Below are 17,808 nucleotides of genomic sequence, written 5' to 3'. Positions count from 1 at the left end.
GACTGAGTTAATGTGCCCAATATGACACAATGGCAAACATCAGGATTTGAATCTGTATCTATGTAGCTTGGCCCATTGAGCTTAAAGCAAGTGGCATTTCCTTCTGTAACTGACATGGGGTGCAGCTTGATGGACACATGCATTCATCCCTTTGTGTGCCCATCCATCCATCCAACAAATATTTGAAGGCCAGCTTTATGTCAGACTCTTTAAGGAGAGGCAGATATGAATGAACAGAAATTTGAACTACAGAATAATGTAATAAATGATAAAAGTGCTTGACAGAACCATACAACTGTGATGGCTTTTTATTTTAGCCTATAGACTCAGTACTGTTACTTTAAGATCATACCTTACATTTGGGGGATTTTTTGTTTTTGAATTTTAGAAAATATTGATTAGCCATGGAAACAGAATTAAATCATTTATAGTTAGCAAATTAATTTTTGTAACTGCACATTGGTGCTACGTTGGTGATGTAGGCCTCATGACTAAACAAAGGCAAGCTTTCTCTCTCTCTACCTTCAGGCTGTAGTTTCCCCATCCAGCGTCCTGTGTGATGGTGTAGGCACATCTGTTGTAGCACCTCCCAGATTCCAGGTAAGTCAGTATCAGCGGGCGCTGGTTTATTGCCTCACCAATTCTGAATTAGTGAAGCCTAGATTAGTGAAGTTTACAGCACATAGAGGACAAGAAATAGACTAACAGCGTGTTCTAGAAAGCACAGGGTCCCCAGTTGCAAGATCGGGGTTTGAGTGAAGGCTCTTTCAAACCTGTGTGGCACTGCACAAAATTTTAAGTCTCTGTGAGCCTGGGTTTATTGATCTCATAGTGTGTATGGCACGTAGTTGTTGTGAGAATGAAATGACACTGTAGATGTGAAAAATGCTCTGCAAAGGAAGCGATGGTGTGTAATTGTGTAAGGATAGGGTCATCACTCTGATAATTGGCTGGCAAGGGTTTCAGGTGTCTTACGAGGATAAAAGGGTATTTGACATCAGGCCCAAGCTGTGAAAGAAAGGCAAGAAATAGAGCTGTGCAGAGAGGTTATTTTGCCTGTAAAGGGAGAGGAGTGTGGCGTTCGCCATGCTGTTGCCCACACTGTTCCTTGCCGTTGCCCATGACAGGTACCACTGGGGTCCTGCATCCTCCTGCTTCCAGGCTCTGGAGTCGCCTCTAAGATGTCTCTCAGTGGTGTTGAAAGCCTGCTACCCTGGACGCCTCCCCGGTTTCTAGTCCACTGCTTGCTTTTGGCCATTCCTACTCGCGTGCTTGTCTGCCCTCCAGGCCCCCACCGTCGGCCCACCTGGCTCGCTGACTTAGGCTCTAACTAGGCGCAGACGCTCTGAGTCCAGCCCCCTGTGAACTATCCTCAGTTTACCTGCACTCTTGCCATCTGTCTTTCCTGAACTCTCTTCGCAAATCGCAATCACCACACTACCAAAAAGAAGAAAGAACATCCGAATGGAATGAGAAGACAGAGTTAGGAAAATGATGTACCCGAGCAGGGCTCTGTAGGCAGATAGGGCCCGGTGGAGGATCTCGATGTGAATGAAGCTGTGGGTTGTTTCAGAGAGAGAGCTGCGCGGGTGTCTGTCTAACCACAGAGCAAGTGTCCACTCTCCTTCCGTGTGTGCTGAGCGTGTTGGCCGTGGGTATCTCCGGGAAAACATTTGGTAAGAAAATCAACATTGATGGGGACTGATTCCCATCTTTACATATGATTTTAACACTGAAAAGTGATTTTCTAAATCCCCTGGTTGGAGGTCAGGGAGCAGCTGGCCAAACATCTCAAACCCTTTTCTCCCTAACCTGCTGCTCGGGTGCTCAGTCCGGTTACCATGGGTACTGCTGGCTGCGACCACGCGGTCCGCGCATGGGGCTGTGCTTGCAGCGTCGGGGTCCTTTGGAAACACATCGTTAGAGAAAAGCGGCAGAGAGGAAGTCTGCAAATCAACAAGAAAAGCAGGCAGCCCACAGTCGGGAGGAACGGAGTGTATGTCTCACAGCGACAAACACGGTGGCGGACACCCCCTCACCGTTTCCCTCTCAGGCGTCAAGATGTGAGGTGGGAGACTCGCAGCTTCTGGGGGAGAGCCTGGTGGCTGGAAAAGGAGTGTGTCGTGAAGCCCTGTAGAGGTGGTGTACAGGCTAGCAGTGCGGCCAGCCCTCCCAGGCCCACCCCCCGTCTTCTTTAAATATGATCGGAATGGTTTTAGCAGTTAACTTCATCGAGTTGAATTTTGCTCCTTTAAATAATGTTGCAAAAACCAGACCTGTCAACCCTTTGCTTCTAATGTTTTTATTTCCCTTTTCCTAATACGTGGTGCTTTTCGTGTGCTTTGAGAAACCCAGAGAAGAGGTGAGGAGGTCCCAGTGAGGCGGATCAGGAGACAGTATTACGCCCGTTTCTTCTGTTTTGGAGGAAGCTCCGTCTCTGTCACCCCAAGGAGGTTTCTGAAGGGCTCGTGCATGAGAGGTCTTGTTGTTCATAATTAAAACGTCTGGTTAAAAATCAGTGTCACGTTGCACTTGAGTATTTGACTTGCTCTCTGTGAGGTTTGCTTTCATGTTATTGATTTTTTTTTTTTTTTAAGATTTGTCAGCCACATTTTATGGCTGATTTAAATAGTGTCCAGACAGGATGGGTAAAGGAAAGGGGGCAGCACCTCACCACCCCTCACCTCATCCGAAGTGTGTGTCCCACAGCATGTTGTGGATGGTTTACCCTGAGGGGTGTGATGTGCGGTGTGGACGCCTGGTTCCTAATTCAGCTCTGCTGGTGCCTGGCCCTGTGACTTCCCGCAAGGCTCTTCACCTCATTTGCCCTCGGCTTCCTTGCATGTTAATGGGCACACAACAACCACAACCGCAACACAACTCTTTCCCTTTATTTCTTGAAAGATTGTTGAAATGATTTCAAATATTCTTGGAATTGCAAAGCCTGTCTATTAAACATGACATATATTTGCACATATCCCTATACATAAGTGTATGTGAGTGTACGTGTCTCTCTCTCCCTCACACACACACACATTTGCTTTTCTGATGAAGGCAGAGGTCACGCCAGTCGCACTTGAGCTCCCTTGATGGACCCGGATGCTCCCACTGCCTCCTTCGGGCTCCACGTGGCACCTTGTGTGGTCCTCACAGGTAATTTCCCAAGGCCCTTCCCCGTCTCAGTGAACAGCATCTCCTCCTGTTCAGAAATCATCTTTAGCTTCTCGTTCTCCATCACCTCCCACTTCCAAACTATCCATCGTCAGTCCCATCAGCTCTTCTTTCAAAACATATTTCACATCCAGTCACTTCTGCAGCTGCCGCCCGCGACCACCACCGTCAGCCTTTGTTGACTCCTCTCTCTAATCCACTTCCCACACAGTAGCCCGGTGACTTGTCAGATACGTAAAACATGTGACGAGCCCCGCTTCACACTAGCTGGTGGCTCCTGGTGCCTTTAGAGTGGAATTCTACCTCCTCCTTGTCACCTCCTTGGTGTCATTCCCTGCCCTGCCTTGGTCACTATATTCTAGCAAAGCCGGACTCCTTTTTGTTCTTCAATGCCCCACACTTTTTTACTTTAAGAATTTTTTTAAAAAAGACTTCCTTTTTAAGAGTGGTTTTAGGTTCACAGCAGAATTGAGGAAATACAGAGAGTTCTCATATATCTCCTGCCTGAAGGCGCACAGTCTCTCCCACTGAGGACATCCCCCACCAGAGCGATACATTTGTTATAGTCAATGACCCTACACTGACATGTCACCATCACCCAAAGTCCATGGTTAACCTTAGGGCTCACTCTTAGTGTTGTACTTTCTATGGCTTTTGGTAAATGTGTGATGACATGTATCTACCGTTATGCAGAAGTCACACAGTGTCATACGGAAGTTCCACTGCCCTACAGAGTCTCTGTACTTCTGTTCATCTCATCCTCTCCCCAGTCCCTTGCAACCACTGATCTTTTTACTTTCTGCATAGCTTTGCCTTTTCCAGAATGTCGTGTAGTTGCAATCATACAGGAGACGGGCGGTTCAGATTAGCTCCTTTCATTTAGTCGTGTGCATTTAAGATTCCTCCACGTCTTTCCACGACCTTGACCTTAAGGATTTTGCTGTAGCTCTTTGCTCTGCTTGTCTCCTCCTGTCTGCCCTGTTTACCTGGCCTCTCTTACCCCGTCACCCTACTGTCTGTGCTTCATCTCACTTGTTACCCTCTGATGTTCTCTCTTACTGTTTACTGCTAAGCTCTGTGGGAGTGGAGGTCTTGTCTGCCTCACTCCTGACTGCACCCCAGTATCAGGAACTGTTCTCAGTGCACAGCAGGTGCTCAGTCAGTGCTAGGAGAGTTGACTGCATCAGTGACCTGAATATATTAACCCACTTCAGCTTTGCTCTTCTGTCCCACTTGGTTTTCAGGGTGGCAAACTCTCTCATTGACGCTGCTCCAGACTCTGTTCAGAGGAAGAGGCCGACATTCTTGTTAAGTCACTGAGGCTGAGAATTATTTCTTGTTCACCTCTGGCTCCTGAAGCTCTCTTGGTTGTCTGCTGAATGTAATGGGCCCCCAGGCAGATGGCAGTTGGGAGCCTTGGTGGCAATCGGTCACGTTGCCAGAGAGAGCAGAGGCGGGAGGAAATGATTAAGGGAAAAGAGCAGAAAAGTATGATTTAACATTTACTGAGTCACACGTTGGACTCAAAGCTGTGTATAACATAAAAGGCGAATTAGGAGACAAGTCAGAAATAAAATGAGTGAGCACGCAGACACACACAAGTACCACAGAGAGGAAAGTATTTCTCCGGACGCCTTCTCTCATTTACCAGACGGCACCCATATCACGATATATGGGCTGGTTCAGAAGAGAAGTGATGCAGCCCGTGCTTGTGGCCCAGTCATGCCCCGTGGGACACAGAGAGGCCTGCGATGTCATTACTGCTTTTTAAAGAAACTTTGTCCAAGGCTAACAGACTTTCTAGGGAGACCAAACCAAGTGAAGCTGAGTTTAATGTTCTCATTAAAATGTTAAGGAGCTTTATTCACGAACGACTGAAGCCGTAATTGCTTTGTCGTCGTAAACTATGGAAATATGTGGGGATCTCTTAGCGAGGCATTCATGGGCCGCCCCCCCCCCCCCCCCCCGCCATGGGAAGGCCTGTTTAGCCGAGGGCGTGGCTGGATCTCGGGACTGAGAAGGGGATTGTCTGGGTTCTGTTATATCTTCCCAGGGTGCAGTGGAAGTGGTGGCAATGGGTGCCCTTTCCTTGCTCTGCCTTCATTCTGCAGCTCCTGCTGTGGATGCACAATTTGCCTGTTTGAGCTTGAGTTCTAACTTGGAAATCATACGAGAAATGAACACTCGTATACGCACGTGCACACAGATGCTGTGGAAGAAAGTGGTTTATATCCTTCCCATAAGCAGTAGCTTATCCAGGTGAGGTCAGAGGTCATAAAAGTGTTGAGGTGCTGGTGAAACTGAACAGGGAGTTGATCTGGAAAGGACACCACGTGGATCACAGGGGGAGACGGCACTCCGAGCGGGCTTTGGGCCGTCACAGACTTCCCCTCCTTTCTGCAGTTCTCAACGGCCCGGTGCAACAGCACAGCTGTGGGACTTGAGGGAGTGAAGGCAGATGACAAGTACAACTATTTTCTTCTTCCTGGAAATACTTACAATGATCTATAGGCAAGACTGAAATTGTAGAGCTCAGGCCCTCGTGTGATTAGGAAACTCTATTGCTGGACACCTCAAAATGAAATTTAAGGGGAGAAACGCTTAAAGCATGCTGTCTTTTCTTTAGTTTCTTATTATTAGAAGACCCTGCTTGTTGAATGGTAACAAACTTAGGTCTCATGATATGCAGATGTAGTAATATAAGTAATTGCTTTAAAATACTCTCTCCACGGATGGGCCATCGAGGCATTTTGCACTGGGTTGGATTTAAATTAAAATAGGTGCCCTAGGACTGCTGAAGTTTTCTCTTCAAGAGGCAGAATCCTTCTTTTCAGATTACAGGGTGCAGGGCGTTTGTTAAAACTGATTCGGGACTGAGGGGGCAATGGTGTTGAAAGTTACCACTGGTTCTTTCTAGATCTTTCTGGATGATAATGGGATAGGTGTCTGAAGATGTCTTTTCTTGGGTGGGGGAGGTGGTGACCATCTCAGCCCAATGATTTTAATGGTGTTAGTGTTGCTAATGTTGAAAAGAACTGCTTGTGAATTTTTGAACGTGAAGAAGTGAACACCTACTCCGGGAACACTGATTATATGTAATAAATTACGTTTAAGACATTTTTAAGAGCAAGCGATAACCAGTTGCACCACCAGCTAGGCCAGCTCTGCTCTCACTCTTCGTTGGTTGATTGGAGTGACTTGCATCACTGTTTGGGGAGCTGCTAACCGGGTCCCTGAGCTCCCACGGGAGTCGAGAGGGGTGGGACCTCTCGGGGTTCTGAGTAGGCGTAGCTCCACCCATCACATCTCCTCGCTGCCCACCCCCACCCCAGCGTTTTCCAAGCTAGGGTTACAATCCGTTTCCTGGTCTTCAGAGTGAATCCATTCTGGAGCCTTCTTGGCTTGCCCCGGAAATCTTGGGGAGCCATGGTCAGGTCGTCACTTCCTAGTGTGACTCACAAAGTTTGAAGAAGAGGAATGCTGTGATGAGACCATCAGTAATGCCAGGGTGTGAACAAAACATCATGGAAACCAACGGAGGGACTGACTAATTTATCCCAGACTGCTGTGCTCTTTTCGAGAACTTTGGTCTGTTCTCGAGAGATTTTCTATTCGCTCATTTGCTATTGGAAAGTTAGCTGTCACATCTGACCACTCCGTGTCCCTACCCGGCCACCCCCTCTTCCCTTTCTACTTCTTGGAGATGAGTGACATCCAAAACCCCACGTTGACCTTATTATGATTAGGTGGCAATGCTGAAAGCTGGGGGAGATTTTCCATGTGCCGTAGTCTTTTCCTCCAGCTACTTGATTCTGTTGTGACTTAGGCTTATGTTGATGGATCAGTTGATTCTTTGATTAGTTAACTCATTCGTTCCTCACATGTTTGGGGAGCATCTCCTGTATTTCAGGGGCACACGCTACCTCTAGGCACCATAAAGGGTGAGCAAACCAGACCTGTCTGCGGAGTTTTGCTGATGGTTCGCAGGGGTTGAAAATAAGAGTGAAACACCTAAAGAAAACCCAATTGCTTCTTTGTAATTCAAAGAGCATGTATCAGATTGCCCTTCCGCAGCCGCCTCTGCAGAGTTCTCCGTGAGTGCATTTCACGGGGGAAGTGGTTCCAGGCATTTTCTATATTACAATAATCTTCATCTACTTGCTAGGTTTCCTGATGGGGCGTTATATGAACCTCTTTGTGTGCTGTGTTGTGCCTTTATCAGGAAGCACTCTGCTAACTCCTGCTGTATTGTCACCAGTAATCAGGCGCATGTCAGTCATCTTGGGAGGGTTTGGGGGATGGGCACAAGAGGGGCAAGATTAACACTAAGGAGAGAGCTGAATTCATGGTAGGGTGGTGGGAGCGTCCCTACAGAAAACCAGACAGAATGAAGCCCTTTTGCCTAGATTACTTTACACCTCTATACCCTTTGAGTACACCAGCTGAACATCCCAGAATTGTCCTACATTTTTAAAAAACTGCTGAGAAAATGCTAGCTTACTATATTTTTTAAATTTTCTTTTTTCTTTTTTCCTTCTCAACTGTTGACCTGGCAGCAGGTCGAGAGAATCTTGGGAACTCCAAATGTGACAGTGGATCAGCAGAGGGGTCCAGCAATTGTCCTGTCACTTCTCACCTCTGGGCCGGGGAGGACTGGCTACACACGGATCACAGAGATTCGACTTGAGGAAAGGAGAGAGCAAAGAAGGGGGGAAAGATGTGTCGGAGTTTTAGTGAAGAAAAGGGAAAAGAGATAGAACAAGGGAAAAAAGGTAGAAAGATGCTCTGTTACCCTCGCTTCTCTTCCTCATTACAGGAGCGGGTGAGAAACAGGCAGGCTGAGAGGGAGAAGAAGGGAGTTGAATCAGAGATGGGAGGGCGCTTGGAGGTGGTGAGGGAGAAGGAGAATGAGTCAGAGAAATCACAGGAGGAAGTGAGGGGGAAGGAGGCAGGGCAGGGTCTATTTAAATTCGGGGAGAGGAGACAGGCAGAGGCAGTGGAGGACACACTGTGGTCTCACCGAGAGCCTTCCGTTGCTCCCAGCGGTGCACCTGCCAAATGGCCAGTGTCCCTCACTGAAGACAGTTTGCTGACTTTTGTGATAACTTTAATGCGATTCCCTTTATGTCCCCCGTATCGCTGGTTGAGGTTTCATTGACACTCTTGTGTGATCAGCCAGCAGCTGTGGAGGTACGGTTCTGTTGTCCCTGCCCCCTTGCAGTATTCAGCAGACTTCTGAGTCAGAGCTCCATGCATTTGATGTTTGCCATTCCTCCTTGTCTACAGGTAGGAGAGCTGAAAGAAGAAAAAATGTTCCCCAGGGCTGCCACAGTTACAGCTCGTGCATACAAATATTCAAAGCAGTTGGGAGGGGGGGAAACTATAAAATCACTATCCAACATTTTTTCTAAGCAAAGTAGTTGACTCCTTCATTGCTGGTCTGAACGCTCGCCCTAATCCAGCTTCTCACTCACTGGCCCTGTAGGTGGGCTGCTTCTTGAAAAATCTTTCCTCTTCTCTGTTGAAAGCTCAGCTCAGGAAGCCTCCACAGAGCTCTAGGTCTGGGGCAGGTGCTTTCTGAGTGCGCAACTGTGCCCCCTCTGCACCCTTCCTCCCCTCCTGCGCTGACCCTTCCCTGCGAGAGCTCCCATTCCTGCTTTAATTTCCGTCCTGCCACTGCACTTGGGGCTCTTTGCCCAGTGTGGGTTATTATGGATTGCGGAGTAGATAGATGTCCACTCTCCGGTTACGGAATGAATGAATGGCCTACGGTGCTGGTCTTTTGAGTGTAAAACAAAGTTCTTCTAGAATCAGCTATGATTTTCGATGTCAGTTTTCAACTAGCCTGCATACTCTGGAAGAGAAGAGTTGACGTGGCCAGCCAGTAAGGGGTTTCTGGAGAGTTTAGTAGGTTCCCAGATTCATTCTACTGTAATAAAAGGATTGTGATTCTGTTAACCCCTGGCCACCAGCAGATGATCTTGAAGTTTCAGGCAACCTATTTCTTGTGATTCCAAGTGATTTCAGGTCAAGTGCATCAGGCACTTCAAAACCATGCTTCTCCGACCTGAATGAGCATAGGAATCACCCGAGGATCGTGTTCTGTTTCAGGAGGTCTCAGCCTTTCAGGCTCCCTGGCGGTACTGACTTTGCTGGTCTGTGGACCCAACTTGCGTTGCGAGATTTCAAAATACTTGCTAATGAACAAAGCTGAGACTTCTTCTGTGAAAACCTCTAGATGCATTTTTATAGTTTACGGTACAACAGATTTCCTGAGAGGAAACTTACAAGTGCCTAATTCTTATTTCAGGTGGGCCATGCACCGGAAGTCTTTCCCACACTTCAGCAGAGTAACCCTATAGTGGTCAGCACCTCACATTGCTTCTGAATGATACTCCGGGTCGTCCTGCCCTTCCTTAATATACAGCTTTATTACTTAGGCTTTTCTAGGTTTGGGAGGCCCTGGCCCTGGCTCTTGTCCAGGTCTGGTGACTTTAGCAATAGGGACTACTTTTAAAGCAGAAATATTCTTTGGAAGATTGATAGTTCAAGGGTTGTATTTATGACGAGACCTTCACATTCATTGATTATGACTATGCAGAGACCTTCTCCAAGGACAGGCAGTTAGAATGGCTGGAAATAGGAAAGGGCAACTTCCAGCTTGAAATTTGTAAGTGAAACCTCGCATCTGCTTACATATGTTCAGACGACTCTGAGTTTGATGAAATTCTCTCTAACAAGGTGGCCTTTATCTTACAGGTCCTTCGCAGCCAGCATGATACCATCTTTTTAACCCTTGGAGGAGAGAGGGCTCACCATGCTCAGGTAAAGGGATGGCGGGTATAGCAAGGGACAAGCACGACTAACGGCAGGTCACTTGTCACCGTGTGAGAAGTGACGCAGCTTAACTGTACAGTCGACGTCATTCTCGTGTATGCATTTTGCTCACTTATAACCGGGGTGCAGATGGCCAGTCATAGTGGTCTCAGTAAACTAACAGGCATCTAGGGAGCATCTACAGAGTACCTACTACGGGGTGGACACCCAGTGAGGAAGCAGGACTGGTCACCTGAAATCTCTTTCCATCTTCTGCAGAATTAACATAGAATTATTGCTGTTGTTCATCGTTACTACGTTATCAGAAGACGATCTTTTCAACATTTATGTAAATAGGTGACTGAAGACTCTTTTAATTAAAGTCTTATTTCTGCCCCCTTATCTGAAGTTGCCCTTCTAAAGATTCTTTGCATTTTCCTTTTAAATAAATGCATGTCCCACAACTTTGATTTGCCCGAATAGGTCACCAAGATTAATTTTTCCATTAACCTTTATTGCTTCTGTTTCTTTCTGATCGTCCTTTTAGAGGATTAAACGGTCCCCTTTGGGTCAGCCTCTGTATGGGATACAAACCATCATTTTGTTTGATGGGCTTTATGGAACTGACATGGACGGTGGTGGTCTGTGGTCCAGTGACTGGACCTGGCCCCCCTGACTGAGTCAAACCATCTGTAGACAGACACCCACGAGGAGTTCCACTGGGTTTGGCAGTTTTGTCATTGACTTTGCTTCTTTTGGGACCCAGTCTGTGTTAGTTTTCTCTGGCAGTTGTAATAAAGTAGCACAAAGTGGGGGACTTAAACCACAGACACTTATCTCACAGTTTTGGAGGCTAGAATCAAAATCAAGGCGTCAGCAGGGCTGGCTCCTTCTGAGAGCTGTGAGGGAGAATATGGTCCACGCCTTTCTCCTGGCTTCTGGTAGCCTCAGGTGTCCCTTGGTCCATGGATGGCCATCTTCTTCCTGTCTCTTCTCATTGTCTGTCTCTCTGTTCCAATTTCCCCTTGTTATCTCCACCTGTCACACTGGATTAGAGACCACTTTAATGACTATTGTAATTTGGCCATCTGCATAAACTCTAAACAAGGCCCCATCTACATGTGTGAGAGATTAGGACTTCCATATCTTTTGGGAGTACATAATTCAACCCATTATACCGTCTAAGGGAAGGGGACTTGATTCCTCTTGGTTTGCCCTAAAGAAACCAGTGCGACTCTTGTTGCTTCATAGTGGTTGAATGAGTGAGCAGCAAAGACCATAATGCCCATGGTCAAATTCAACTGGCAGAAGCGAAGTGCAGGGAGCAGAAGTGGGCGGGTATTCTGCTGAGCCTTGTCCTCAGCGAACCCTTACTTTCAGGAGAGTCCAAGTTCAAAGACATCATAAATGGAATAAAAGTTTTCTTTTAGAAGGAACAGCAAGTAGACTTCTTTCTAAGACATGGCCCTCTGCGAGAGCCAGGCCCGCTTTCTCTGCTGGCGATGCCAGTTTACTTGCCATCTTTATCAGTACATCACCGTTGTCTTTTTAGCTAATTCAATACCATTTAAATCATACTTAGCTAGGCTCTTCTTTCCTTCCAGCTGCATCACTTTGCACTTATTAAATTTAACATCCTGTTTGAGAGCTCTCGCCTATAAATGCTGCCCTGAAACAGATCTCCTGTCATTGTGTCTTCTCTCTTGTCTGTGCTTCCTTGGCTCCGAATTATTAGCAGTGGTCTTTGGTGTGTTTACATTTCAGTTATGAAATATGAAGCGACTGGTCTTAAGGTAGCCCTTAAGTGACCCATTCTTCGGGGATGTTTGTCTAGAAAACCCACATTTCTTGCAAGGGTAGAACTTCCTGGACGTGTCTACTGTGACTTCCAGGGAACGATTACCTTTCTGTCCCCGAAAGGAAGCCTCCCACTGAGAGAAGTTAGAGGCCAGTGGCGGGCTTCCTCCTGGTGATGAAGTAGGCATCTTTAGGGACCCTGCGGATTGACTTCTGCCCCTGGGTTAGGGCTGCAGGCAGTCAGGCCAACCTCTAGATACTGAGTGTGTGGCTCAGGCCCCAGCCTCCCCAAGGCCGCACAGCAGGTGAGCTGGAATAATTTACTTCCAGGCTTCTCAACCCCACAGAAGCTTTCCTGTTCCTGGGGGTGGGGCTGCAGGCTGTCCCATGGCCAAGTGATAGCATTGGTCTGGACAGCACTGGATTTATAAGATGGTGACAGGCAGTAGAAAATGAAAATGAAAATAAAAATTCATTTTAGCATTTTTCACACTGACATTAGTGCCTAAGAATATTGGTAAATCGCATGACAGATATTTATGGGGTGTGTGATGCAGGCAGGCACAGTTCCACCAAACGCCATCGCATAAGGATGTGTAACTTCGTCCTGCTTACGTTTCCTCCACTGCTCTTTTTTCCATTTTATTGAAGTGCTTACTACCCTCTATTAGAAACTGTTCTATAAATTACCCTGTCAATCCCCTTGTTTGTTTTGTGAGAATGTCTACAGGAATAAATTAAAAGAAAAACAATTTGTTCTGGTCACACAACGAGCAAATCAGAATGATGCTGGAATAGCTCTTTGACGATTGCATGTAGATTTCAGTGAGCCGTTGCATCTCAGTTATTAAACTGTCCTTAAATAGCTTGCTTATTGCCCTAAAAGTATGCACTGCTGCACTTACAGCATTCTCATACATCTTACTTCAATAACTAGGTTATTTTATGTGTACCTAACACTTCTCTCCTATTAAAGAGGAATAAACCAGAAATAAAACGTCAAGTGCCTTGAAAACTAAAAACTAGTTCATCATTGCTAAATCTTTTCCCCCACTTCCACTTTGTATTCTCCAATTTCATTAACCTGAGATTTCTGAAAATTCAGCTCTAAGAGTTTTGTGGAATTGATGATAATACACATATTCATTGTTAAACTCCGATTTTAAAAAGGAAAATGATTTTTGTTTTTTTTTTAGTTAGCAGTTCATGTGGCAGTTTTTTAAAGACATCTGAAATTAGAATGTGTGTTTATGATACATGGGAAACATTGTAATTAAAGCAATTTTTCTTTGAATCAGGAGTCTATCAGACTTTCTTAGAAAATATTTGCACATGGGTGAGTTAAAATATGAATCTCGGTGTTTGTTCTCTTTGGGTTCTTTTTCTGGCTTTGTCTCCTGATGCTTCCTTTTTTTGTTTCTTTTAAATCTGTAATTTTATATTCAGTGCTTTTAGGCTGATGATATAAAAATTCTGAAGAGGGGCAGCAAGCTGCTGGCAGGGAACTCAGAAGCTGGCCGTTCTCCTCCACCTCCTGCTCCCCCAACGTTTGGTTCCCACTGAGCTCTGTTAAGTTTCCATATGCTTTCATCATCTTACTTCCCTTTGCCCTTTCATATATGAACATCCTTTTCTGGGCTTTTCTTTCCTTTTTTCTTTTGTTGGTTCATATGACCATTCCATTGGTCCATTCATTCATTCCCTCCTTCCCTCATTCATCCATTCATGTGTTGTCCTTGCATGTACTACACATCGCTCTGGGGATAACATCAGGGGCATTCTAATTTAGGTGGGAGATGCTCATGCAAAAAATTATTGCAGTGATGGCGCTCTGTGCTCTGTGCTCCTTCCACACAGGACAGAGGGCTCCTGAGTTGGCTGCGGGGAGTCCAGAAATGCTTTAGAGAGAAGGTGGCACTTGAGTGGAGGCTGGAAGGTGTAGAACATTGCCAGGTGGACAAGCGTGGTGGAGAGAGAACATTCCAGAGGAGACAGGGCCCGGGCAGCTTAGCGGGGAGGTGTGAGGGAGCAGGTGTGCTGTTTGGGTGGATGCTGCTGGAGCATGAAGTGGAAGGGAGAGAGGGTGAGGGGCTGGGTCAGGCTCCGCGGGAGGGCAGGCACTGAATCTCGAAGGTCCCTTTCCCCTTCCAGGTTGCTGAGCCTTCTTTCCGTCTCATATCTACACACTGCAGTTGCCTTCCGTTCATCCCACACGTGTCAGGAGGCTGACTGGGTTCACAGGCTTGTCTCCTGCCCAACTCCTCCTGGCCTCACTGCTTCTACAGGGAAGTCAGGCCTCCCGCACCTGGCACTTGCAGATCTCAGCCCTTTCTCTCTTTCATGGACTCTCTAAGTCATCTGTCCCAACTAGATTCGCCTGCTTTTCTTCTCAGGCACAGTGTGTTCCTTCCCCCTTCCAGCTTCCATGTTCAGAGTCCTCCCGTCCCACAGGGTCTCACTCACATTCTCCTCCTTTGTGAAACTGTCCTCCGCTCCTAAGAAATTTACCCATTCTGAGCGCCAGGAGAACTTTCAGTGGACTCTGCACATCATGCCTGTCACTTGCCTCTTTTACATCACATGGTAGTTTAGTAACACCCTCAGGAGGGCTGGCAGGTGTTGCGGGGAGGGCCTTCATATGTGTCCTGTTTACTCTGAGAGTGCGGCATCTCGCAAACAGTAGACAGTGCATTGATGTTTGTTAAAAGAAATGGAGGGAAAACAGAGTTCCTTTAATTCATGAGGCTGTCACGGAGGTGGAACAGAGGGGTGGATTAATTGTTCCGTGGAAGAGGCAGTGGTGGATGCAGTATTCAGATGGAACTCTTGCAGAGCGGAGTAATTATCAGCGAGAGGAGAAGGATTACATTAACCGAAAAGCAGGGATGTGCACAGAAAACGGTCCCCTTTGAAGAGTAGTTAAATTGCCCAAAGGCCAAGACATGGGAAGAATAAACCAGCAAAGCCGTGAGGCCGCACGTGGCTGGGCTTGACAGTGAGTGACAAATGGCAGAACAGGTGACAGCACCTATATCGCATTAAGAAGCTCTGCAGCCTTCTGTGGGGCGGCCTCTGGGAGGCTTGATTCAATTTGAGACTTCTCAGTTGCAGATCTGGACACAATCACAAATTCAGAAATGTATTTATGAAAGTCTGTTGCCACTGAGCCCAAAAGACCATAATCCTATTACTTGTGATTTTGAAAAGGGTAAACATGAATAACTGAAAGGAGATATTGATTAAAGAAGTAATATGAACAGGAATAATGGAATTAGAGTAATTGAGGCAATATTGGGCCTAATGGACCCTGTTCTCTCAATGCCTTTCTTCTCTGCGAATTGAGTTGGCCCTTCAAGTTGATTGGACCCTGTGCACAGAAAGAGAACATAATGGGAGAATTAGTATTGCTGTCTATAAAAAAAATCAATCTGTTGTTCTTACAGAACATCAGTCAGCCTGTGAGATCAATTAGCTGGGATCTTTTTCATTCGGCTTCTAAGGTAATGAGACAAAATGATGAGCAAAGACTGTCAGCCTTGCACATAGTAGATACTCAGGAAATGTTTCTCGAATTAAAAACCGAAGGACACCAAGGATTGGGTGTAAAAACAACTTCAGGGGAAGTGGTTTTGTCAGGACTAATTCAGTCCCATCCCTTTTCCTTGACTGACTTTGTGTATAGCTCTGTAGACGGAGAAGGCTCCATTTCATTGATCTCTGAAGTGAGTTCTCTCACTTGTCTACTGCCAGGCTGCCCGGGCCGACTTTGCGTGACCTTGACCTTGGATCACTGCGTTATTTAGGGTCTGAACCATTTTCTGTGACTAAGATTTTGGCCCTGTAGCACGCTGGCTGATTACATCTTCAGAAAATTTGCCTTGATGACATCACTCCTTCTTCAGAAAACGTGTGTCCTTTTTGTCTACCAAGTTGTAGGCTCATGGACCTTCGCAGTTCACCCCCGCTCGTGGCTCTGAAGAGCTCCTGCGTTTAGACTTCTCCCACGACCCGTCCACACTTGACTCCCTCTGGCACCTACCCAGACCCGATGGGGAAGACAGATTTTGTCTGTTCATTGTGTCATCCCATTTTCACAAACAGGCACGATATTCTCCTTGGAATTCTTCTCGTGTTATATCCATCTGAGTCCTCTGCCATGGCAATAGTTCCACTGCTGAAAACTGCGCGTTATCAAAAACCACGTTCTTTATTTCAGTGAGATAGATGGTGTTAGGGACCAGAGAGTTGCAGACCCACAGTAACAGAGTTGTTTTACCAGCAGTTCTTTCCGTGATAATGGAGTTTTCAGTATCTATAGGAAGTGTAACTTCAAAATCTAAGCAGCACTGAGAAAAAATACAACATTTTACTGGATCTCTTTTCACAAGTTTGTAGTGAACTTAACTGGTACTTTTAAAAATGATTTCAACATCTTAATGACCTGCTGTGGTGAAAAACTGAGAATTCAGACTTAAAGCTGCTGTATTATAAGCAGAAGAGCTTTTTTTCCCCCTTCTGCTAGCAGCCTTAGTCTGCATTAAGTAAATCTTATTTCTCAATTGATCACTTTGTATCTAATACACATTATGCAGACTCTGCAGAAGAAAGGTCTAACATTTATTCTTCAAAACTGTGTTTAAATCCATTTTCCTCCAGTGAGTTCGCCCCTTACCTTTCTACTCTTCTGTCTGGTGCTCTTCCCCTCTGCAGACCCTTTTTTAGGTTAATTATCAATTCAGGGACCTCTTTACTATTTAACCTTTTTTGAGAATTTTTAGAGGCTGTTCTGAAATAAGGACATACTTTCATTTCCCACATTGCCTGGTGCGTTGTTAGGACAGTGTGACATCCTGGTTTACAAAAATACACAATTATTAACTTCAGTTTCACAGAAATCCCCAAATTGCTATTTTCCCTACTTCTTATTCCACCTGAACATTGGGCCTTGTCTGAATGGTTAACTTTTTTTTAAATTGCATAATCCCCACTTCAATATCAATGTGAAAAGATTGGTTTCAGGTTAAAGATGAATACATGTTTTAGTTCCTGGCAATTCCCAAAGCAGCATTAAAATGATATTTAAGGGTTTTTTTTTCCCCTAAATTTACACACCTATAAAAACAAAGAAATGGGACAACAGCCGTAGCATTTGGGAATCTGGGATACAAGTGGATGAATGATAGCTTCCTGAGCAGAGGAGAAAAGAAGTGGCCTTATTTATACTGACGAACTCTGCAAAAGCTCAGGCATTTTCAGCAACAGGAGCCCCCTGGAAATGAGAGTGAGGATGGGATTACAATTAAGAGTATTAGTTGAACGTTCAGGTCTGCTCCCCAACTTTGCACAAGGGGGTAGCGGCCCCTCTTCCACTCCAGCATAGGAATGGATATTATTATTTTTTTTTTTCTGTAGAGATGATAAAATAGAAGTTTCTGGATTGAAAAGTAGCAGTAAAACTAGAAGTGGTACTGCATAGTCTTGCAATCAGGGGGACTGCGTAGTTTACCGCATCCCGAGGACCCTGGCTGCCTCCTCCCTGCCCCGCAGCCTGAGGGCAGCCAGGATGATTCCCTACCTGTAGGAGACTCCAGGAGTTTCTGACCTAAAAATAAACATGAGGATCCAGACAACAGGGGTTCCCCCAAAGAACTAGACAATCCTAAAATAAATCCCCTACCCAACACACACATGTAACCTTCCCGTTTACTTTCTAAGGCCTCTCACCCTTAATTATCAGCAGACAGCCCAGGATCATCAGACATTTAAGGAAAGTCTCTGTTATGAGAGACAGAAACTAAAACATGGATGCAGGGAAAAAGCAACTTGGACGCAGCTGAACTTTTGCAGGAAGAAGAAATCTTAAAAAAAGAAATCGTTCCTATCTTCAGAGAAATAAGGCGTGATATTACAACCACGAAACAGAACAGGTTTATAAAGACTGGGAGATAAAGTTAAGGAAATTTCCCAGAATGTGGAGGAAAAAGAGAAAGAACAGAGAGTAATATAGAAAAAAAAAATAAACTT

General features: G+C 45.7%; 1 protein-coding gene across 4 annotated transcripts in view; it reads left to right on the top strand.

The window, feature by feature from the left end:
- Nucleotides 1-17,808, top strand: part of ENOX1 (ecto-NOX disulfide-thiol exchanger 1) — a 511,292-nt gene that overhangs the window by 93,331 nt on the left and 400,153 nt on the right. For all 4 annotated transcript variants that reach the window (XM_031466044.2, XM_031466047.2, XM_064493135.1 and 1 more), the window contains one exon: nt 9,931-9,996. The gene's annotated coding sequence lies outside the window, so the exon portion shown is untranslated. The remainder of the gene's footprint in view (nt 1-9,930; nt 9,997-17,808) is intronic.

The sequence above is a fragment of the Camelus dromedarius genome, chromosome 13 (assembly GCF_036321535.1).
Source record: "Camelus dromedarius isolate mCamDro1 chromosome 13, mCamDro1.pat, whole genome shotgun sequence".
NCBI classification, from domain to species: Eukaryota; Metazoa; Chordata; class Mammalia; order Artiodactyla; family Camelidae; genus Camelus; species Camelus dromedarius.
This window is presented reverse-complemented; position numbering and strand designations above follow the sequence as displayed.